The following is a 26,536-nucleotide window of genomic DNA, read 5'->3' as shown; positions in this document are numbered from 1 at the left end:
GCAGACACGTATCTGTGCGCTTACGTTTTCGATTCTAAATGTGTATATACTTCTTAGGCAGCACAATTATTACCTTTGGATCAGTACTTTTCGTAAAATTAGACATAATAGGCAAATTCTCTTAATTTTACGCTCAAGTGCATTGTAATTTTTTACTATTTTTAAACATACAACGTAATAAAAATTTGATGGATTCGAGTCTTTAAGGTATTCCCCAGGCAGCATGCATTCGTAAATTGCACGAGAAAAATACGTGCAATTTACGAATGGCCTTTCGTATAAAAAACGTTCAAGTTGAACGTAAAAATATCATAAAAAGTGTCCAGTGGCAATTACTAAATATTTACGTATATTTTTACGTTATACTATACGTAACTTTTACGTAAAATTTAGGTATATTTACGCGAGAGACTACTGTTCATTCTCTAGTTTTACGTATAATATACGTAAATTTCAGGGATTTACGTATATTTTTAGTAAAAATTTACGTATATTTATCGCATATACGTAAATCTCAATTTTTTGCTTCACGTATGCGTATATATTTAGTAAAAATTTACGTAAATTTCTCCGATTTTTTACTGTATATAAACGTATATATTAGGTAAAAATTAAGGTACATATTCCCCGTATTTTACGGTACAAAAACGTATATATTTCCCGTAATTTACGGTACAAAAACGTATATATTTGATAGTAATTGACCTAAATCTTCCCTATGTTTTCTTTGCATATGCGAATGACTGGTAAAAATTTAATCCGATGTATTCTCCACTTTACTGTGTATAAATGCACATTTTTTGGTAAAATTTTGCATAAATCTCCAATTACCTTTTCACTGCATTTTTCATAAAATGTACTTATTTTAATCTCATATTTTTTATATAAATCTATGCAAAAACTTTCTGTATGCTATGATTAAAAGGTAAAATAATTTTTATATAAAATTCTTACATATCTGCCTTTTAGTTATGTACAACAATATGGAATATATATAACTGGAAAATTTAAATGCACTAGTAAATGAAAAAAAAAATTTCTATTAAAAAATTACATAACACTTAAAGGCTGAAAATGACTTAATATTTCATTTCAAAGTGACTACAAAATATGCAATAAATTTCGTAAACATGAATTCTGTGTTTTAAATCAATTAATGCTATCGTTCATTTGCATTTTTGTTTACTAAATTCATTTCATAAATTTAAATTTAGTAAAAAACTGCAGCAAACAGTTGTTTACTAAATAACACTTTAAATAAATTATTTGCTTTTCCGAAGGACATTTTCTTATGCCATGTAAATGAACGATAGCATTGATTTAAAACATAGAACTCAGGTTTACAAAATTTATTGCATATTTTGTAGTCACTTTTAAATGAAATATTAAAAGTGATTTTCAGCCTTTCAGTGTTATGCAATTTTTGAATAGAAATTAATTTTTTTGCATTTAAATTTTCCAGTTATATATATTCCATATTGCTGTACATACCTAAAAGGTGGATATGTAAAAATTTGATATTAAATTAATTTTATCTTTTAATCATAATATGCAGAACATTTTTGCATAGATTTATATAAAAAATAAGAGATTAAAATAAGCACATTTTACGAAAAATGCAGTAAATAGGTAATTGGAGATTTATGCAAATTTTTTACCAAAAATGTGCACTTATACACAGTAAAGAGGAGAAGACATCGGACTAAATTTTTACCAAAGTCATTCGTATATGCAAAGAAAACATAGGGAAGATTTAGGTCAATTATTATCAAATATATAAGTTTTTATACCGTAAAATACAAGGAATATCTACGTTAATTTCTATCTAAAGTACAATATAGTTAATTAACAAATTCAGTAAACGAATGTAGCACAAAAGAAAACACCATACGTTTAGATTATTTGAATGAGTGTGCTAAATTTTAAAATTGTTAAATATAGACCAGGAAATTATATAAAACTTACCTTTTCCAATAGTTTACCAAGTTGACTTTGTTATTTTCCTTGAAGATGAATGTTTAATGTCACAAATATTTCATTCATATCTTCAGATAATACACAAATATATACATATTTATTTATTAAAATTCAGTTTATCCCAAACATGTTAAAGAAAATATTAATTTGCATGCAAGTTAATCGAGTAGCTTCTGTTTTAATTACACACATAATTATGATATGTAAAAATTTTACATTTATCAGTCAATCTTGCAATGTATTGTAATCTATTATTGTTGTCTTTCTCAGTTTAAAATCTTATAAATATATTAGATCAGTACTAAAAGTTCACCTCTACAAAAGAAATGCTTTATTGAGGTATTTTTAAAAAGTTCCCTTTTACAATGTAACTGTTAATTTCATAAATAAGTTCATAAAATTATGCAAATTCAAAATTACCTAAATATGTTCTTTATTTTATCTTATATACCAGATAAAATTTCAAAATGTTAATTTGTTTAGGAATATTGAATTTTTTAATATTTATCTCATGTGACTTTTTCTATAACATCATTATAAATGTGCATGTTGATGTGGACATACCAATTATTTTTTTTCATCAAATAGTTTTATGGTATTAAATGATTTAAAAAGAGGCAACTGGACAAAAGAAAGCAATTAGAAGTTGGATAATTTTTTATTAATTTGTTGTCAAATGCTGTGCATTTTAGATTATGCTCATATGATGACAATGAGTTATTTAAATTATAAATTATGAACATATCCCACATAAATTAACAAGTATAAAATTTCAAGTTGTTTGAAGTATTATGAACTGTAATACTTGCAAAAGAAATACACATGGAATTAATTTAAGAATTAGGTTTATTTTACAGGTATTCAAAAACTGCAATTACTGTTAAACAATAAAAACTAACATTAAATCTGAAGAGCATATTTTTTTCAATAATAAAATTCAACATAGACTTCATGCAGCTTCGCCATATTTGTTCTATAGTTCGCTGTCTTTAATATCCTGCTCGATTTTTGTAAAAGTGAATTCTTTGTCAGCCAATGTTTTGAGAACAGCTGCTAAACAAGAAAAAGAAAAATTTGTAATAATTTCACACTTCAGATGTTTTCAGTTTTTAAATATAGTTGAAGTATTAAAAGATGCATATAAAATGCACTGAGTATTTCATATTTAAAAATTTACATTTCATACTATCACACAGTAAGCTTCAATTATATATCTTACACAATGCCTATAATTTCAAGTAAAAAATACTTAAGATTTGTTTAGAACTGCAAGATTGAGAAAGTCTTTAATGGCTATATTTGTATTTAAGTACATGGAAAAAACTTAATTTTGTATTAATTATATTGCATTAGCCTTTTCAATTTTACTCCTACATATAGTAAAGAATATTCGCTTTCTTACAGATAACTTTTTCTTAAATAAAGAGTAAGCAGAAAACTAATCACAACACTATATACATATAACAGAATACTTCATAAATATATACATGTCATTAACATACGTATATGCATTAACAGGCTATTTTACACATTTCAATAAACCAGAAACCAATACACAATCAAAAGTATTATCAGTAAATTCCTCCAAAATCAGAGTAAAAATCTTTAATTATGATAACAATGGCATCTCAGTTTGCAATATAAAATATTTCAAGTCTACATTCATGTGCATTCTAAGCAAACAGAATGCTGAATAACAATAAAATTATAAATACCATAAAAAAGTTAAGAGCCACGTAGTATCATAGCAAGACTAAATGAAGTCTTCCTTCAAAAATCAATTTAAATTCAAAAATTTGCCTTTCTGTTTAACATCTCAAAATAGGGTTACTGCTTTCACTAACTAAATTTCCTGTCTTGGCAAAATAAAAATTGTCACTTCTGTTGCAGGAAATATTTGCTGCAAACTTTATACGCAAATAATCCAGTGAAAAAATTTTAATTGTGGCTTGAATATTTTCTTTATTAAATAAATGAAAAATTGCCACATAATATTAATTTATGATCCACATGAAGCTTTTTACCTCTACCATATCATGTAGCTATTTTAAAATATATACTCTCGTATAAAAGCCACAGAATGTTTTTACCAATATTAATATAATATAAATCATTAATAAATCTTCTAAAAACAGCCCCAAAATTTCTGAATTTGATACCCAAAACATAATTCTACGTAACTGTTAATGTATGCATTTGCTTGCACATACTTAAAATGAATTATACACACAAAAACTTAACATATTAACTTTAATAAATTCTTAATTAGCAGGATGACTCAATTAAGGCAAAATATGAAAGAAATCTACCTGATGGAATAGTTGTAAAAGATATATTTAAAAAAAGGTAATATTGTTTACCTTACACATGGCAGAAATTGAGTAAACTGTATGCAGCTGGATTATTTATTAGGAATAGAAGTTAGATCAAAGTACCAAAGTCACACTAGGGCTTTAACCATTTGGGTGCAAAGAAGCATCTCAATTTAAAAAAGAATAATTTTAAAAAGCTAATAGGATTTTATAACTTTTACAATCTAGTACAAATATTAGACACATAAACAACACTAAATGCCATTATTTACTTGCATATTTTCCTTCTTTGTGTACTTTACTCCTTAATTTTTCAGGATATGATTTAGAAACAGAGTTATGGTAAAAATGTATACTGGTAAAAAAAAATATTGCTGAAACTGATAAGTCCTTTGAATTATATACTATAGTGCGAAGAGGGATGGAATATGTAACTAAATATGATAATTCAGATTACAATAACATTAAACAAATAACATGAAAAACTGAAAAAAGAAATTTTATTTGAAATTATTTTTTAACTCATGGAAAGACAGACAGTATTTCCAACTTATTAAATTCAATTATATTTTACCTTCGTCAAACCAATATTGGTAAGAGAGTTGTATTTAAAATCGGTGCTAAGCTAAAACTGCTTTCTTGCCTAATTTTATACTATTGAAAATACCGGTAATTGTCAAAGTTATTCGTACTCAATATGTATAAGATTATTAACGAGTTGCCAAACCTCAGTTAACCATCTAATATACTACATTCAACATTATTATTTTTCTTTTTGAATGTTAGGTTTTCATTATTTCTGCCAATATATCTGTAACAGGACATAAAGATTGAGTTAATGTAGAATAGAAAATTATCTTGCAAGTTAGCACCTTTACCTTAGTGGCAGTACTTCATTTTCTAGAAAAAACATTTTAAATTATTATACTTAAACGAAAAATTCATATTTGTTACAGCAAAACATCATTAACACAATAAACCAGAGCTGAATGCAAATCTAGTTTAACTCCATTCTTGAAAACTAGTTTATTACTTTCAATTTAATTTAAAAATAATAAAATATTATGATGACTACCTAGATATCTTGCCTAAACTGGCAATCCTTGTAGGTTATACAGTTTAACCCTAACATAGGTTATAGAGGGCACTAAGATAGAGAGTATTAATCCCACACTAGGGACTCTAACATTTGGTAGGAACAGTTTGAAAAGTAAAACAGATATTTATAGTGAACCAATGCAAAACAAAAACAATAGTTCTTTAGGGACAAAGCCCCTTTGGACTAATAAATACGAATAAATTAACAGCTTTTAGCTATTTTTTCTTCTTGTAAAAAATAGACATACATAATATTTTTAGAAAATAACAGTACTTTAAGCATGCATTTTCCACGTATTTAACACAATAATTCATTCTAGCTCTGTTGCAATACTGGAAAAGGTACTCCTCCGTTATTAGGACGGGATTCAGAAATGTACAATGAAACCTCGAGATACGAGGAAAGTATGAGCAAAATACGAGCATTAATTCGAGTAACGAGCAATGAGCCAGGCTGTTGGTATGGGTGGCACCATTTCCCTATCCGGCTCAATTCGGGGGAATCCCCTTGTCAGATCACTCAGTGTTCTTTTATATACGTGTTTGTGCACTTGCAAGTTAATTGTTTTGACATTTAACGTGAAAATAATTATTTCAAGATGCCTCGCAAGAAGATTGTTGCCTCAGATAGTGCTGCAAAGAAAAATAAGGAGGCCATGGCCGTCGATATCAAGAAAGAAATCGTAGATAAACATAAGCATGGGACGGAATCGGCGAAGACTTGCGGCCTTTCAACATCGAAAATCTATACTATTCTGAAGAAGCAGGAAGAAATTAAGAAACCTGATGTAGCCAAAGGAATTATCGTTGCTTCCAAGCACCATAAAAGTACTCCTAGATGTTGAGAAGCTGTTGTTGGTGTGGATTAATGAGAATGAGTTAAAATGTTGGTAACAAAGTTAAACTATTGTTATATTATTTACCAGTGTTATTTATTAGGAAAAATTGACTTGATATTAAAATGTTGATATTTTTTGGGGTGTGGAACGGGTTAACTGAATTTCCATTATTATCAATGGGGAAGCTTGTTTCTAGATACAAGAAATTCGCTATACCAGTTGAATGCTGGAACGAATTAAACTCGTATCTCGGGGTTCCACTGTAGATATGTAAGCATGTGTATATGCATGTATGCGCATATATGTGTATAAGTATACACATGCACACACGAGCACCTACATTTAAAAATGCATGCATATAAACACACATTTCTGAATCTCCTGATAATAGAAGAATACCTACATGAATCATAGGATTTACGTTATTCAGTTTCATTAGAATTCTTAAATGCAGAGGATTTACATTAATCAGTTTTATTAGAATTCTTAAATGCAGAGGAGTTACATTAATCAGTTTTATTAGAATTTTTAAATGCAGAGGATTTACATTAATCAGTTTTATTAGAATTCTTAAATGAAATCTTCACTATCCGAAAATTCAGTTTCATTTCCGGCTGAAACTGTATCAGGACAATCTCATTTATATTATTTCCCTCTAACAACTGAACATTTTGAAAACCTTTTCTATTCCATGGAAAACTAATGCTACATTAAACATACATTTTCTAAATCTGAAAATTTTAAGTTAGCTTATAAACTGTAATCATTCTTAAAAAAGTTTGATTTATGCAGATGTTAGATCAATAAAATTACTTTCCTGTGAAAAAAGTAATATGGCATTGAACAACATGATTTTACACATCAAGATATACTGAGTGAAAATTCCTGAAATGTTTTTTTTTCTTGGTATCTCTGCAAGAATTGTATAAATAAGACTACCTCCCTTTTATAAAAAAAAATGTTTAGTAAATACTCTGAAGAAAATTAGTTACATTTATTACAGTTCATAATTAATAGAAAATAAATCATTTCTTATCAGAATTTATTTTTATCACATTCATAAACAGTACTAATTTAAACAAACATACCATTATGATTTCAATAACTATGAAATAGAAAATCCAAATCTGCATCTTTGATGGTCTAGTAGATTGGACGTCTCGTTTACTACAATTCAGCAGGGTGCTGACTCCCCAGACTGTAATATATATATATATATAATTAATTTACAAGGGAAAAAGCAACAAAAATATGAACAATTTCTTGGTTTTATATAAGCATTTCTGCACATTTACAATTTAAATTTTTTTAACTATCTAGTTATATCAAAATACATGATTTAGTAAAATATAATTCAAATAATTTAAGGTATTTTAGATCAAATACTAATTTTTCAATAAATGTTTTCATGCAAGTCTAATAATCAACATAACTATCAAGTTTTGACTTCGAAAATTATGTTTAGAGAAACTTGAAGCTGCAGTAAATAGTAATAAATTTATTCAAAACTTAAAGTAAAGCATTCTTACTTTATTTTCTTTCTTTAACTATGGCAGATCTTTTAAAACAACAAAATCAAACAAACAAAAAAGAAATGCATTCATGAAAGGACTTAGGACTTACTTATTATTCATGAAAGGATATATTTCAGTAATTACAAGTGCATAAAAATTCAGTATATATATAAAAAAAAATGAACACAGATTTGGAACAAAGTACCTGTGTTTCTATGGCATAAAGTTTCCTTTTTTAATAGCACAATATCTTTGAGTTAAAGATTATATATTAAAGCAAATTTATAAAACTAAATTCAAAAATAAGAAATTAAATTATTTTTAGGGAAAACACTAAGCAAATAAAAAATTTTGAATTTCATAAATAAATGAAAGTTACATGCTTTATTTTTTGGCATAAGGTAGATAACATTTCCATAACAGATTTCTGAACAATTAGTCATGTTAATATTGCCTTTCTTTTTCCATTAAAAGCTATTTCCTGCTTAATTACAGTATGCTTTAAGATAAATATTAAAACGTTTGAGTAAAAATAATATAACTATAAAAAGGTGAGACACATACAAAAAGGAGTAACACAAACAGTAAGAAACAGACTAGTGCAAAATTTAACAGTACCAAATCCTGAAAATGAATCATTAGGCACGTACACAAAAGAACAACACATGGAAAATCACATTTCCTACACAGACGCTATTTATAAAATTTTATATAGGTGAAAAAAGTACGAGTATTAAACACTGAAAATATAAAATATTCACTTACTTTCTTCGAATAATTAGTAACTTCGATGGATTCAGTCACAAACGCCAATCCACGAACAAACAGTATTCTTTGAGACTTTACCATTCTTTTCGACGCCATTGCTGAGTGCTGACTTCAACTGACTGACTGACTGATAACTTATAGCCAGAATACCACTGAGATCAGTAGTTTATCTGGCTCAATCAAATTCATGCCGGATTGGTACAATAACATAGAACTATCTTCACATAATGTCCGCAGTAAGGAGGAGAAAGACGGATAAAGAATAGGAAGACCAGCAACGCAAGAGCTCACAAGCAAGTAACCGGCCCGGTAAAGGCGTGACTAAGTGGGAGTCATAAAATGAGTGTAGAATGTGAATAAAACTAGAGAATTTAAGAAATACACAGTACAATAAATGAGTAAAATACAAAATTAAGAATGCTAATAAACACATTGGGTACATCATTTACAGGTGGGCACTAGGTGGGAAAGTTCGGGTCCCTGATAAGGTGGGCCGCAAGTGGGCGCAGTTTGGCGTCCTCATTCAATATTTCGTAGGTAAAGATATCAAAATTTCTCATATGGTCACAGTTCAGAGTTTTCGTGAAGAATTTCCTGTTGATCTTATTCAGGTGCTCTTCTAGAGTGTCCAGTTTTAAGTCACAGTGTAGTGTAGCATTGCTCACAAAAAAGTGAGCATGGGTGATAAGCCTTAAGACTTTGTTTTGCATGATTTGAAGTCTCTTTATATCCTCCTTGGTAGCCGTGCACCAGGCCGGCGACGCATAAGTCATCAATGGCCTAATTGCCGTGATATAAACTAGCCTCTTTTTCCTGAGGTCTAAGCTAGAATAATTACCCAATATAGGGATGAGACTATTTACAACAGTGAAAATTTTTCTTCTGACCTCTGTTATATGATCTCCCCATTTTAATCTTTCATTTAGCATTACTCCTAAATATTTCGCCTTACTAACTCTAGGAATCTCTTCAGAGAATAAGAAGAGCTTACTGTTAATAGTCAACTGTGTATTTTTCCTTCTTATCAATAATAATTGCGATTTGCTGGCATTAATAGCAATTCTCCAAGTCTTACACCACTTTTCTACCACTGGTAGAAGCTCCTGTAATTTCTTGATTGCATGGTGTGCGTTTGCGGACTTTACGGCTAATGCCGTATCGTCCGCATAGCACCCAAGAAAGTAATTTCTGCCAATGTGAGGCCTAGGAAAGTCATGAACATAAAATAAATACAGGACGGGCCCTAAAATGGACCCCTGTGGGACGCCTGCATTCATGGTGCGTAAACTGGAGACGTCCTTTCCAATAGCCACAGTGAATTTCCTATTAGTGATGAAAGACATAATTAGCTGAATCAGCTCTCTATCCATAGGGAGATTTATAAGTTTATAAATAAGCCCCTCATGCCAGACGCGGTCGAATGCCTTCGCCACGTCTAGCATGAGTAAGGCGACATTTTGTTTCTTGTGAAGCGCATCCCCACAAAACTCGACGAGCCGAACCAGCTGCTTCGTTGTTGAAAGCTTTCTCCGGAAACCAAATTATTCCGGAGGCAGTAATTCAATATAGTTTTTCAATCTGCTGTAGATTAATCTCTCAAAGACCTTTCCTAGTCCCGGAAGCAAGCTAATGGGCCTGTACCCATCTGGCTTAGTGTTATCCTTGCCGGGTTTAGGCAATAAAATAACTTTTGCGATTTTCCATTTTGTGGGAAAATAGCATTGACTAAGACACGCATTGATAATACTCGTGAATTTTGTCACAACATTGCAGGGCAGATTTCTAAGTGCGTGATTATTAATACCGTCTATGCCAGGGGCCTTTTTGACTTTAAGCTTCTTTGTGATTTCTTTGATCTCACTGGGGGTAGCAGTGGCCATGTACCTGTTAGCAGTGTGGGCATTAAGCCAATCCCTAACAAAGTAGCATGCCTCATTGACAAAATTAATGTCCATGGGCGTCATGTTAGGTCTGAACTGCTCTTCTAAATGGTCCGCAAGGACCGTCGATTTGTCTTTATTGTTGAGAGCAACAGAGTTTTCAGTATAAATCGGCTTATTGCATGTACGCTGCCTTTTCAAGTTACGCATGAACGTCCAGAGACTGCCATCATTCGGACTAAGATTCTGAATTTTTTCTTCCCATACATCTCTCTTATGCTCATCTATTTTCTTTTTAATTAATTTATTTAATTTGTTCATATCTCTTTTAACGTGAGGGTTCCATGTAAGGTTCCACGCTTTCCTCATCCTATTCCGGTCCTTAATCATCTCTCTAATTTCCTGTGGCAGAATGCCAGCGTTATTATTTCTTCTCACGTGTCTAGAGGCATTTTCAATAGCATTATTGATTGAATCAGTGAGGGTATCAACTGCATCATCTATATCTTTCCGCGAGTTCAGAGAATCAAAGATGGGCGGATTCTGACTGAGAAACTTCTGGAACTTATTCCAGTCAGTCGTGCGGATCATTTCATTTTCTGCCTCTTTAGTAGTGCCTAGGTAAGCAATGACCGGTATATGGTCAGAGCTCAATTCGTGCTTTACTTCAGTATAAATAGGGATTGAAGTATTTGTCAGAAGAATATCAAGAAGGTCTGCATTTCTTGGGTTCTGATTATACGTATACTCCTCAGTAACATGCAAGGCAACTGGGTGATTATTTATAAATTCATAGAGGACCTTACCATTTTGGTTAGTTTTACGGCACCCCCACTCGGAGTGCTTTGCGTTGAGATCACCCGTTAGGATATACTTATTAGTGTCAGAAAGAAGTTTGGAAAGAACACTTTCCGTCAGTAGTTTCCTGGGCGGATTATAAAATGAAATGAAATTCAAATTACCATATTGCGGTAAGTACACTGAGACTGCGACCATCTCATGTCCGTCGTTTCTATCTTGGCTAATCAAACAGGACTGTAGCGAGTTTCGCACATAAATTGCGGCCCCCCCCACCACGGTGACTCAAACGATCGCACCTATATGTGCGGTAATTAGGCAAATTTATACGCACGCATGGCGTGGCAAAAGTCTCTGTTACAAGGGCAATATCAATATTGTGATTGTTAAGGAAGTTTAAAAATTCCGTCAACTTGTTCTGAATGGCATGAGCATTCCAGAATGCTAATTTTATGGGATCTCCTTGTGTGGTGTACCTATCCATTAAGATCTTGATTTATGGTAGTTTTGTCCTTATGAGTAGGTGCATTTTGTCCTATTTGCTGTGTTAAAAGAAAGCCGGAGCTCTTAATGACCGATACAAGCTCGGCCAGGTGTGCAAAAACAGTTTTTGCTTCCTTGATCGTGTCTGCATACAAACCAGTAGACAGGGCTTGTGCAAATGATTTATTTTCTATAACCCTACTAGTATAGACTTTTGGCTTATCTTGTTTCTTTTTAGGGAACATCTCACAACCCCTAAAGTTCGAGGTGTGAGATTGTTTACAGTTCGCACAACATGGTGGCAAGTCAGAGTTTTTATTAGGGCATTCAAAGGACAAATGTCCCTCTCCGCATCTCACGCACTTGGGTGCATAGTTACAGCCAGTTTGCGTATGATGAAATCCTTGGCACCTATAGCATTGTAGCGTGCCCGATCTACCTTTATAATTTTCGACTTTAATTCCTAGGTCACATAAGTGAGTTTCGTTGTGTATATCTTTGGATTTGGGTTTCTTAGGCAGAGTAACTAAAAGCAGCGGAAGTTTAATAACCTCCCCTTTTCTTCTGCGCGTAAGTTGTTTAACTGATTCAACTTTGTATCCTAAATCCTCTAACTCCTCTTGTATTTCTACCGTATCTGTATCTCTTAAAAGACCTCTTATCACAACTTTTATGTCTTTATCCTCAGGAAGCGTGAAAGAGTGATGTTCCACTTTCGTGTCTTTTAAATAAGTAACAGTCTGCCTGTAATGTTCAGGGTTTCTGATGAAAATTTTAATCCCTTTATTATTCTTATTAGAGTTAAACTCAATGTTTCTCTGTTTAAGTGCCCTAGCTATGTTTTTCCAAGTAGGGTAAGCTACTTTAATAGTTATGGGTGGTATCCGTGACTTTTTCACAAATTTCGTTTCTATGTTTTCATCTGAGCTTGTATTTTGTTTAGACGTACTAGCGTCCGTGTCCATACTATTGTTATCCTCACCATTAGTGGCATTTTCACTAAGTCTCTCCTCCATGGTGTTCATTTGAGTTGCGCCAGCCTGGGGAATATGAGCGTCAGTTCGCCCAGTCGGGCACGTGACCTTATCTGGATAACTGAGTGGTCGCGCTGCGTTTTCGGTTCCAGACCTACTCGCTGCAGCCTGCTTCTCAGTTCCTTCACGAGATGGCGCCACATTATTGTGGCTGCTGACCGCAAACTCAGAACTCAGTGTTTGTGTAATTTTACTACCTATGTCCTGACTAGGCGAGATTTTTAAGCTTTTGGGAGCCTTCGGTTTGGGATTTCGTTTCAAGCTAACATCACCTTCATGTCTGGTACTGTGCGTGTACTGTTCGACAGTAAGTGCGGAGTCATCATCAGCTATGTTCGCAAGAACGTCAAATTTGTTTTGCACCTCAGGAGGGTCCGATTCAGTATCGCTCAGAGTACGTTTCGTACTTTTGGTAACAGCAGTCCAATGCATATCGTGTTGTGAGACATCAGCATGATGGGAATCAATATCATTAGACGCTAACCGGTTAGAACCGACTTGCGCTAAGCCTAGTTCAGAGCCACGTGCACAGTTCAGACTTGCACGTACTTTATCCGATAGGTTAGGAAGAAGCTTTAATAGAAAATCCAGATCAATTCTTTCATCCTCAGTCAAAGGTAAATCTTTCTCTTTGGAAGTTAATTCCGCATATCGAGCGAAAATTAGTTTGACCAGTGACATGTTGATCAAGTCCTTAAACCAGTTCAGTCATCAGGGAGAAATAGATGCAAAGAATCAGTAAAATCGCACTAAGGCCTTTTTACTTCTCTTTGGTCACTTAAGACCGGTGAGCAACCTTTTATGTGCTAACAACTGATCGCAGAAGAAAAATCAAATCGATTTGGTAAAACCGAGAGCCGTGCTAAGACAACCTTCACGTGCGACTGATGTGCTGACTTCACAAATACAAAGAATGACAAATATCCCGCCACAACCGGAAGTAGAAAGTGTCTGCTTTGCCATTGGTCAGTGAACAAGAATTGCAACGCTTTTTTTTCTTTATAATTAAACATATTAAGAAAGCCTCTAAATTAGCATATGAAATAAACTTACTTTTGCATTATATAAATTTATATTCACAGCATCTCTGTATTAAGGTAATAATTAAATTTTTCTACGAAAAATAGAAATGTCTGTATATGCGCATGCTCAGTGTATAATCGTAAATCCGGTTAATTTTTATAGCGTAAAATTAACTATGCAAATTTTGAGTTCATTTAACTGGACCCTTGTACTTATTCTGTAGATCACCATATTAAGAATGTCTTTAACTGTTTCAGGAAAAATATAAAATATAATATAATTATTTATTTACATTATTTATTATTTTTTCCTCATATAAAAATTATTAAAATCGCTATATCATTTTTTCCGTACATTAAACAAAATTTAAAAAAATTAGCCTCATATGATTTTTATAACAAAGATTAAAGGAACTGAAATATATGTAAAATATCAGGATTCAGCTTGCAATTTCGTAGAGTTATTATTATTATTATTATTATTAAATAAAAATATTAGTATATCTTTGATTATAATTAATGATCCTTTGGTCTACATTAAACTATTGTTCAAGAAGTTAAGCGTTTTCGAGCATCTTCTGCTGTATTTATTATTCTATTCCTCGACATTAAAGATTTGCTAGTCTTATTCCAATTCAATTGCCCACATTTGCTAAATAAAATAAGGAGAGTATTGTACCAAACTCAGTAAGTACACAAATTTAATATACAGCTTATTCCAGTTAAATGGGTAATAGGATTTTCATAAAAGAAATTAAATTGTGTAAATTAATGTAAGCGTTGATATGAATAAAAATAACAAATTTGATATAAGAAAATAAATAAGTTATTTTGAAGATGTTTGAATTAGGAAAATATAATTTTTTGCAAAAATGCACGTAAAGATTTAGCTCACATGTTAAAATTTATAGAAAAATTTTAGCCTCATATATGAATGCCCCTTTTTTCATGTTCGTGGACAAGGAAAACAAAGTGAAATGCCAGAAATACACTAAATATTTTGAATTAATAAACTTCATTTTCAATCTTTTTAGACTTCGTATAATATCCGTAAAAGTGACGAATGAAATATACCATAAATGCAGTAGTTTCTTTCAGAACATTCGGATTCGTATAATATGCGTAAAAGTGACGAATAAAATATATCATCATGGCGGTAGTTTTATCAGTACATTCGGATTCGTATAATTTTAGTAAAAATAACGTGTGGAAAATAACGATCAAGAGTTAACAGTAACTTCAGCCTTTTTCATTCGTATAAATTTCGTAAAAGTAACGTGCAAAAAATACCATACCTTTATTTCACCAAAATTATACGTATATTTTTGGAGACGTGCTGCCTCGTGTCTTCGACTCCCAGAAACTATTCGAATTCGAGAAGAAAGGATATTCGTTCCTTTCTAGTTTATGTTAATTTAAAAATATGAGTTTATTTACAGTTTCTTTTCAAAAATATAGTACATTTACTGGCATGAATACAGGAAGTATAAGTTTATTAACTGAATTCGTTTCTCAACTGCCTATTCTGCATCTACATCCTACGATCTCTTAGTTAAATATCGATATTTAGAAATACTTATCGTAACGCCGTGAACTTTTGATTCATATGAAATTATTTTGAAGTCATAGCTTATAAATTTTATTAGTCTGGGCTAGGGCTTCAGCCCAGGAATCTACGCCTTGTGGCCGCGGCCACCTGAGAAGAAGCAAAAGATCGGATCGGAGTTACGCTCTACTGTGCAACAACGAGTACAACTAAGCATGCCAACTAATCACGTCAACGCAATGAACTCACAGCCACGCCAGCTAATCAGATCAGCGCTCTGAGCCCATAACGCGCGCTCAATTGACGGAGACAAATCGTATGTAAGTATTTTGCGATAGCGGTACTGTATTTCACTACTGCGTAACAGACCCAGGATCGAATCCTATGGTCATTTATCCTCAAGAATGTACGAAACTCGTGAGCTACAGCTGCGCTTCTCATCAGGGCTAATAAATGGCGACACAAGGAAGCAGTTACATACCGAGCAGCATCAAACGAGGATACCACCATGTGATCATTAAAAGGTAGTGAAACAATTAAAGATTTATTATTTTAAAGCACAGAAACAATAGAAATAAGTAATAAGAAAGCTAGTCGCCCAGAAGGTGTAGTGGTGGTCTTCCATAATATAATTTAATTTAAGTTGTCTCACCTACATAAACCCCCTTTTTCTGGCTTTGCAGGTTTTTTAACTAGCTCAAGTAGGCTTAAAAATTTTAAAAGTGCCAAACTCGAGATCCGAGGTTTTTTGGTTTCCTTTTTTCCTCTAAAGAAATAAATATTCAAGTGTGCTCAACTTTTTGAACGAAGCATCCCAAACCCTTAAGATTTTTTTTATTTAAAACTAGGCCAGTATATTTAACACTTCACTGAGTATACAACTGATTTACAATAGTACATTAGGGGTCTTTGTCTCTAGTTGATGAGAGACCTTGAACTTCAGGTTTTGGCGCATTGTACACTTGCACGTTAGGGGACTTTCACTGCGAGTTTACTTCACACTTATCTTCCATTTTTCTTATCTAATTTACGCCCACAAATATTTTTTATATAGTCTGGGCTTTTATTTTTTAACCTGCTTTTTTATCTGGTTTTCAAAGAAAATTTCGTAGCATTTGCTACGAATTTCGTTATACTTTCACATCAAATTGCCCTTTTCTAGTTGCCTTTTCTTCGCATCGAAACTTGATTTTTCGACTTGCGGGCAGAAAGACTTAGACTGCAAGACAAGCAACCTCTCTTTGTCTGTCTCAAGGAGGTTAGAATAGGAGAAGAGAGGGTTTTCGGTTTCCTCTACTATCTGAAACTGAAACCCTACCTAACAAGCAGCCGCCATGTTTGTAAAGTCAAAACATTGCTTTACGGTAGTAAAACGGTAGTAGCTTTACGGTAGTACTTGCTTTACGCAAGTGTTTCTAAGATGTTCTGTGCATGTATTTTACAGTAAAATTATGTTAAATTTATAATGAAGTGCTTCAGTATTGTTAAATTTTTGTTTTAAAGTAATGAAGATGGTATTTATAATTTACTATGTAGAGGAAACTATCAAGAAAATGTTCGAAAACTAAATGCATATTTATAACATTAAAGCCTTTAAAAATGACGTTTCTACATATTTCAAGGTTTTGTTTGCTAGTTTCAAGCTGCTAGTTGGGTGTACATTCCAATTTTTCCTTTAAAAAGAGATATTTTTGATTTATTCACAATACTATCCTAATTCATTAAAGAATCATTTCATATAAAAATATTTAAGGAAAAAGAAAGTCATTTTATTTTAGCATGCTTAATAGTTCAGCTTACATAGGATATTATTGAAAAATATACCTATACAAATTTTTGGACATGTATTTCCACATGTTCAGTTATGGAAAATATTTTACTCACTTTTATTGCTATATTGGATAAAAATTTTATTGAGATATTATAGAAATAATTTACGCAAACAGTTTTTAACAGCATCTTGATCAAATGCGCAAATTTTATTCATAACAGTTCCCAAAACTTAAAAATGATTAATAATTAATGCATAAAGAGAAGCATTTTTTTATTTAACACTTTTACAATGCATAATACTGGTAACAATTTATTTCCCACATTTCATGGATATTATAAAACAAATTACTTAAAGTATCCAAATTACATAAATCCTAGAGTATATTAACGAACAAAGATGCTGTTACGTGCGTACGAGTTCGTAATAGATTGAATGTAAAGTCCAATAAAATTTATTTTTATCCCAAGAAATGTAACAAAATGTTAGGTTTTTCCTCAAAGATATTCGTAACTGTTCATAAAACACTAAATTTCATGCAACACACAGTAGTTATACTTTAAAGTACTAAAACGTTAAACAGTATCCAATCGAACGCGCAGAGAAAGCTAATCCGATCTCAAAATTACAGCAGCTAAGTAAACAACAACTGAGTAAACAACTGAACTGGGATGTTTCTCTCCAGCGTTTCACAGCTTTTTAAACCGGCCGCACGAGACAGTTCTAGCAATTTCTGAAAAGCAAAAGAGTAGAATTACTGCCACAGTTCCCACAATAGTCAATTGCATTTATGCAGTTTAAATATAAATAACGGGATATCTATTTATAAAATGCGCGTGCTCTTGTATTTTTACTTTTTTGGCGTACATTCTCTTAAAACTCGTCACGCGCTGCATTGCAAGGGGAAATAAAACAATTTTAATTACAATTCTACTAAAAATAGCCAACTAAATACAAAATCCGTAACACAATACTAGTTATAAACACAAACTTTATTTAACATATTTTGATGAAGTTTTTTTTTTTTTTTTTTTTTTTACATCTGGAAGAAAAAATACTATATGACATAATAGTGACATTTTCAAGCATATTTATCAAATTACATTAAAAAAATCAATACTTACGCGTAAAACGTAATCCCAGGAGTCTTTTAAACGTTCTCTTCGTACATCCATATATAACACAAGATCCCATACTTCAAAAATTTAAAAACATTGTTGGAATGACAAGTCTTCCTTGCACAAGTCACAGTTGTTGGAGTAATATGGCCGCCGAAGATTAACCGTTTGAGTTGAACTCTCTATCCTCCAGTTCTGACAGACAGGCAGACAAAGTAGACAGTTGTCTTGTTTTGCACCCGTTAAATCTTTCTGCCCGAAGGGCGAAAAATCAAGCTTAGGTGCGAAGGAAAGTCATATAGACAGAGAGCAATTTTCTATTTGAGAGGAGAGTAAAAAGAACTTCGAACATTTTATACGAGTTTGAAAGGCCAGGAAAAAAAAGGTGGAACAAAATAAAATGAAATGGTCCAAAAGTAACAGGAAAGAGAAAAAAATCATAAAGGTAATTTTAAAAAAGGCCTATAGAAGGAAAAGAAGTGAAACATATTCTAAAAGACAATTGTGTCCATGAGTGCAGTCAAAAGGGAGGGAAGCTCTGTTCATTTATAAGAAATAGTGTCTCCCAGGTGTGTGTAGTGAGTATGTTTGCTGAAGCTGAATAAATGCGATGACCGTAGAAAAAAACAAGAAAGATGCAAAATGGACAGAGTTGAGTAATATCAAGGTTCTTAGCACTCCTGAATATTTGTTTCTTATCAGAGAGAAAAGGATGCGAAAAAGAAAACCTCTGATGGCACTTCTGCACAGAGAACTGGTGTATTTGAACTATTTTTAAACGCCAGTAATGACCAGAATGTAATATAGTAAGCTAAGAAGAGGTCTTGGCAAACGCATGCAGAGAAAACCTCCAAAATAAGCTCCTAATTGCAAGAATATGGGTGTGCAGAAATGGGAAGAGAGAAAATTTAGTAGCACAGAGAGCAGATATAATAAGAACAAATTAAAATGAGAAACTAGCTAATAGACAGCAAATATAGTAAGCAAGCAGGTACACCCATTTACATATATACAAATATATAATAAATGCACAAAGGCACACATAGTTAAGAATAAACAAACTGTATAGAATAGTTGTACACAAGTACATATAAGAATAACATCGCTGTACTTATCTAAGGAATAAATATATTAAATCTTACTGGAGAAATTGTGAAAACATGTTAATGTTGCAGGTATTCGAAACATGGTTGCATGTAAAAATATATGGAACAAAAGGAAAATTCTGAAGTGTCATACTGGAGTGTCTCAAACCGTTCTTCGTGTCTGGATCTCCTTACGTCACTTGATGTCCCAATTACGATGTCCTGATCGTCTCTCGAAATCTTCAGGATGCCAAAGCAGTTTGCCTTTTAGGTCACAGTAATTTAAAAATATGGGGAAGGATTGATGATAAGCATAACTACAACTCATGAAGTTAAACTAGGATGTATTTATTTTCATTAGAATGAAAAGAAAAGTAAAATAAATAATCGTCAAAACATTTTGACGCGTCTGTCTTCACTATCGTTCACGTCTCATCTCATCTGACCACAACCTAATCTAGATGGCGCTCTTACATAATTTTAATTACAATTACAGTTTCCACATAATTCGGCCATCCGACATAGTCATCTGCCCTCAGATAACAAGGGCAAACAGTAAAATTTAACATATAAAATACAAAGAAGAAATACTAATATTGTTAAACTATAAATGAAAATACTAAATTAATACAGATAAATGGAAATACTTAATTAAAGAGATAAATGAAAATAATTTTCTATCTGGATCTTCTAATACCTAGAAAAATCACCTAGAAAAATAGAACAAAATAATAATTAGTAATCATAATCAAAGAAAATATAGATAGGATTTAAAGTCCAAAGATGTAGTCGTATGAGTAACTGTTCATAAAACACTAAATTTCAGATAGTATGTTCTGATGAAGTCCAAGGTTTCATAAATTCGGAGCAAGTACATGTTTTCATGGGTCCATCAAAGAAATCCCATTTTTCAACATCATAAGTGTCATTTGGCTTGATATTCACGATTTTATAGGGTCCGATAAACTTGGGTTTCAGTTTAAGACCAGGTCCATATTGTGTACGCTTGATTGCCACTATTTACGCCGCAGATTGCAAGTTTTATGATTTTCAGCCTGGACTTCCAAAATCGGTTGTTTAGCTTCCTTGCGAAGATCATCACGAGCGTTGAGAAACGAAATCTGACTGGATCTCTGCCTTTAACAGTTCTGTAATTTTATCATGATTGATTACTCATGATTTAGTTGTGTTGATACTCCGTTGGTATGTTGAATTGATCACTTGCTGAATTTTACCGACGTGCGTATACCATTTTGACGGATTTTGAATCGATAATTTGTAAAGAACAGAATTTATAAAAGAATTCAATCTCTCAATTTGTCCATTGGCACGACGGAGTCCTGTAGTAATTAGAATGTGCTGTATATTGTTGGTTGAACAATAATCTTGAAAATCTTTTGAATTAAATGCTGATCCTTTATCTGAAATTATACGCGAAGGATTTCCAAAGACAAATTTTTCATTTTCCAATTTAGATATTACTTCGGCGCTAACAGTAGATTTTGTCGGGTAAAGCCATACAAACTTTGTGAAAGAATCAGTAACAGCAAATATATACTAGTAATTTTTATGAGTACTCTGGAGTGGTCCTAAATGATCAATGTGATATGTGTGAAGTGGTACATCTTGTTTGGGTATAGAATGCAACATACCTTCTTGTTTACCACATTTACGATTAATTAGTATGCAAAAAACACAATTAGCAATATAGTTGTCAATTTTATCTTTAAGTTTAGGAATATAAAATTCTTGTTTGATGAGTTCTTCAGTTCGTTTGGAACCGAAATGTCCACGAAGATGTGCGTCCTTAATTATGTCACACTGCGTCGATTCTGGAATAACAAGAGTAGATAGAATAGGCCGGTTTGGGGCCACAGGGATCAGGGATCCGAGGGATCCCAGAGGGCGTGCCTCCTGAGGCGCAGAGGGGGAGGGAATTTACGGAGTATCACGGGAGGGTTGCTACGTCATCAACCACGTGGCTCAAGCACGGGTGGGTTCCATCCTGTTCCTGACGTCATCACGCTTTATCACCTCGGATTATCTTGCTACGTCAGCCACATGTTTCATCCTGTTTGTGTTGTAATCCGGTTTCATGTCCGCGCTTATCGATTGACGTAGAACTCCCCACTGCTCTGATGTCATACTAAATCTGCATCCTGATTGCAACATGATAGAAGTTTCTAGTGTATTCTTTTTAGTTCAGCTATCACCGCTAGAGGGCAGTAGTCTTACCCATAGCGCTTTCTGATTGGTTCTCGTGGTTCGTGACCAAGTTATTAACCATTATTTTTAATTGATTATACTATTTGACTTAGTATAGTAGGATTTAACGAAAAATTTTCATGCATTTGTCTATCTATGGCGTAAGAAACGTGGACGATAACACAAAGCCGTGCTTTTATCTCTATTATTTTGATAGCATCTATCTTCTTTGTTCATCTGATATTGTGCAGCGGAAACCAGCATGAGGCTGATGGATTGTACATAGGCAATTCTGTTCCAACTTTCTCAGATCTTTGTACATTCTCGATAATGAAAGAATTCATAACTTTAAATTAATTTTGTTTCTATTTTAGGTTAAGATATTTTTAATTTCTCATTTCTTTATCTTACAAACATAATTTACGTAATTTTCTTTTCTTCTCGTTGTTAAATTAAATGTACTAATTTTCACACCATATTTTTTATATACAAACATAACATTCCCCCCCCCCCATTTTTAAGTTTTACATTCTTTTCCCCCTGCGTTTAACTTGCAAAAGTAATAGATTTTATAAAAGTAATAAGTTTTCATAATTTTAATTTTTTTTCTCTTTTTATTTTACAAAAGGTTTTTTCCTCTTCAGTTTAATCTTTCCTTTCCGTGTTTTACATTCTTCACTTTATTTGTTTTTCAAAAGCTGTACTTATTTTCATACGATATTTTCTTTCTTTTTTACGAACTCGGTCTTTTTTCCTATATTTTACTTTAAGAAGTAATTTTAAATTTTTCTTTTATATAAAAGCATTTTTTTAATTCTTTGAAGAATTTTCTTCTCCCATTTCTTTTTTCTTTCTTTTATTTTCCTCCTAAGGTCTTTCTTAATGTTTTAAATACTTATTGATGTTAACATCTCCATTTCTCGAAGCGGAAAGTTACATATATATTTCTCTGTCTATGAAATTTAACCTGGAACTTACACGAATATAATTTCCCTCTAGAGGCTTTCATAGATAATAATTTCTGCAAATTTAAACCAATAAGTACGATGTTCCTTCCATATAGCTTACTTAGCATATTATATTTCTTCTTATTTTTTTACGCTACTAATACTTAAGATACACAAAACTTTCTCTTCTAACGTATTATACTAACTTTTTGAAACACTATACTAAAACGTCGCGAATTCTCTTTTACACATCTCATTCTTGTTCAAAGGATTCACGAAATGTGTTTCAAAAAATGTAAATTTTTAACTTTCTATTTTCCATTTAGACATTTTGCCTTACATTTAACCTTTATCATGTTTCTAAAACATATCCCTGTTAATATTTCTGATTCTTTTTTTTTCCTAAAAATAAATACAGACTTATACGGAATTTTTAAAGGTCTACTGACTTTTAATTAAACCTTCTAATTCAGAAAGAGTAAATTTTCACAACATAAAATCTACTTGAACTAATATATGGACATCTCTAGCCAGTTTAGTTCAAATACATACGAAACAATATGAAATTTCTTATTATTGTCAACCCAAGTTTAATACGTACCAACAACATTTCATTTCTTATTATTTTACACTACAGACATTTGCATGAATATATTCAGAACACTCCTTTTTATTGAGCAGTAGGTTTCAGATATATTACTTACACAGATTGACTCTTTGAAATATTTTACAAACATATCTTGGATTTTCTTGTACACATTGTATTTAAATCACCGAACATACGTTAAATTTTGATTTCTATCACGTGAAAACTTCACCAGGATTTTTAATGTGATCCCACCATTTATCGCAGACCTTCATAAACACTGCTATATTTGAACTTAACGCAGCCTTATTTTTTTAACAAGCTACAGAATTTTTAACTACAGAGAAGAATATACACATTGTAATGTAATATTTTAAATTCACTATAGAGCCATATTTGTGTAAAACATCTAAAACGAAAGGATGTCTGGACATGGAATTAATGTTCAGTCACGGAAGTGAAACTTTGTCATCTTTTTCCCTACTTAGAATATAAAAATTTCTCAGTTCGGAATATTTTTTTCAAAGAGTATGATCATTATTTTTACAAGTCTCAAAGCTCTTTAATATATTCCTTCTAACTTAAGATATGCATTTCAAATTGACAATGGGTGGGTGTATTTAATTATGGCAAAGCACACTAGGGCTATCTGCCTAAGGGGAGGGATACCTTCGTGGAGGACTTTCTAAGGGAAACTGGCTCGTATACACGTTACACATGGGGAAAACCACGAAAACACCCATGCAGCCAGCCCGTTCGCGGGATTCGAACCTCGGACCGAACTACCAGTGTTCAGCGACTTTACCGCTCGGCCGCTGGTGGGCTTTCAAATTGACAAACACTGAACTCTTATAGCTTTTTGAGGATGATTTTTAAGTTATGATACATAGCAAATAAAAGCCTACATAACAGGGAATATTGAGATGAATTTCCAAATAATAATACAACGTAACTTCAATATATTCATTTTTACTGAAGATACGCATTTCAAACTAACATTACTTTACTTAGAGTTCCTTAAGCTCTTTGAGTACATCTGATATTTAATTTTTCACAGATATGAGAAACATTTTTGCATAAATACCATACAAAACATAAAATATTGACATTAACTCCATATCATGGTCCAACGTTGGTAACTTAAATGAACCTTTAATACATTTTATTATGAATTAATTTTAAAAAGAAAAATTCAAATGCAAGTATTCAAACAGAAATGCTTCACAAATTTACATATTAAGCAAACATTCAAGAGAATACTATATATTTAGAGATATTATTTACACAAGTTGGTAATGTAATTTATTAGAACAGCCGCACGCGCAAAGGAGAGGTATGCAATATCCATGAAAAAACTTCCTACCAAGCCAAAGAGCAATAGTGAAATATAACATATAAGAAGGGGAAAAAATGTCTGAGTACGGAAAACATGAACAAGAAATGAATATTTTTTCTGAAAATGTACCGAATGGAATAAGTCAGGAGTAAGAACCTTAACCAGTTTCAGGAATAGGGCCTGAAAAATAATGAAGTATTTAATTTTATTTTTTGTCTATAATGCATTTATTTATACTAAAATATTCTGTTTGAAGACTATATTCTACACTTAGAAGGAATTTCGGAACGGAGATATAGATGAAACGGAAATAATTATAATAGTTAAGGGGGAAGGGAAAAATGGGAAAGTAATGAAACACGGGGACATTCATTGAGTATGTAGGACTACAGCCGATAATTTCATTTCCGGAAACTATACTAGTAGAAGGCAATGTAATATTTTCTTCGTATAAATTTTTACTTTTCTTTTCTGTTTCGTGAACAGATTCTCCATCAAACGAATCAGATTCACTTGTGTAATAATGATGATGATGATGGTGGGCGTGATGTGATGATAAATGGAAGTGTCCGCAATAACCCAGAAATACTGGATAACGTGCAGGATGAAATATGTGATCTAAAATAAATATAGAATTAAGAGTAACTTACCCCCCCAGTATGACACTTCAAATAATGTGAATTACGAAAAATTTATTATTTCTTGACATCGTGAAAATTTAAATTAATACTAGTATAAATCAAGAAAACATCTCCAGGCATCTCATACAATAAACAGCGAACTACTGCAGCAGTAAGAATCAGTCCTACCATTTTGAGTCCTAACCTTTCGTGCACGAAATGCGTAGTCATCAATCCAAGTAAATCTCAGTTCATCTTTGTTACACAAAGTTACATAATAACAAAATTCAATTTTTATAGCGAAGGACATTGATTTGACTTTTTATTCCAATATATTTTTGTGGAAACACAAGGCCAGTTCTAGCACTAAGATGCAACTCGTGCACACGAATTTCCTTCCGAGGACGTCTCAAGTCGTAAAACATCATTGATTTACCGCAGAAGTCAGCATCTAGATAAATTTAGTTGAATCTTCATACCACTTATTTTTTTTTTTTTTTTTTTTTTTTGACAAAATGAGTTCTCTTGAAACTATATGGAGATGGTCGTCAGAAAGACACGAAAAAGAACAAATTGCAGACACGCATCATCCGCGGTGAGGACGGACAGAAGCCCTCCCTACACCTTCGGAGTCTAGCAGCAGAAAAGACAGAAAACCGGATGTGGTAGTCAATCTCGCTCACTCATTGAGCGGTCGCAGTGAGCAGACTTGATGTTGAATAAATGCTTGCCTGCACATTCCTTCCGGTCAAAGAAGAAAAAAGAACGTAGCACAGTTCACAAAATTATATCACAATATTTTGATGAAGCACAACACTAATTTGCAGATGAGACTTGATGTATTTGCAATCGCGTAAATCAGAATTTTAGGATCTGTTGTCCATTTGAAATTAGCACATGTTAATTTAATCAAATATATTTGTCTGTCACAATCCAAATTATGATCAATTATTAAATTATCAAAATCTTATCGTCTGGCATGAATATAGAAAACAAAAATTTGGGGATAAGCTGCTACACATGTGAGTCAAGTTACAAATTAAAACTAAGAACTAATACATACAATACATGATTCACATACAGTAGCATAGATTTCACTATAATCTGTAGACATATTTGTAACTGAATACATCTCATATTTCATACAATCTTCCACTGTTGTTAACTCTTGATTACTATATATCTCTTACTTAACAATTTTCAAATCATATCATTTTATCAACTCTTTTAAATATCATCAATTTTTTTCTAATAATTTGTCAATGTGTAAGAATGATTATTATACAATTTTCTTTTACAATTTAGTAATTCCAAATTCTCAAATTGTTAAAATAGCACATTTTCATTACTAGCTGGATACTTGTAATAACCACTAAGTGGTCTAGATTTTTTTTTTTTTTTCCTTTTTCTTTTTCTTTTTTTTTTTTTTTAAAGAACCTATAAGAAGAAGAAATATTCTTTCGGCTGTCAAAGTATTTTCTATCCCATTGGAATGTTGTACCCAGTAACCATTTGCCTGAAGATGCAAATACAAGAAAACTGGACACTTAAATTAGGCTGAGATGAGGTATGTCCTGAAAGTGTGAAAGGTTTTCAA

At 32.2% G+C, this 26,536-nt stretch overlaps 2 long non-coding RNA genes across 2 annotated transcripts in view; both read right to left on the bottom strand.

Moving 5' to 3' along the window:
- Nucleotides 1-2,805: 2,805 nt before the first annotated feature.
- LOC118202714 (uncharacterized) lies at nt 2,806-9,465 on the bottom strand. The gene is made up of 2 exons (XR_015040741.1): nt 7,315-9,465; nt 2,806-3,030 (listed from the first exon to the last, which is right to left on the bottom strand). It is a non-coding gene; the product is annotated as an uncharacterized LOC118202714 (long non-coding RNA).
- A 7,829-nt stretch (nt 9,466-17,294) lies between these two features.
- LOC118202715 (uncharacterized) overlaps nt 17,295-26,536 on the bottom strand; it is a 104,692-nt gene continuing 95,450 nt past the window's right edge. The window contains exon 3 of the long non-coding RNA XR_015040740.1: nt 17,295-17,775. This is a non-coding gene — a long non-coding RNA (uncharacterized LOC118202715). The remainder of the gene's footprint in view (nt 17,776-26,536) is intronic.

This window comes from Stegodyphus dumicola, chromosome 4 (assembly GCF_044657685.1).
Source record: "Stegodyphus dumicola isolate Sdum_Otavi_A_Nest chromosome 4, ASM4465768v1".
Classification (NCBI taxonomy): domain Eukaryota; kingdom Metazoa; phylum Arthropoda; class Arachnida; order Araneae; family Eresidae; genus Stegodyphus; species Stegodyphus dumicola.
This window is presented reverse-complemented; position numbering and strand designations above follow the sequence as displayed.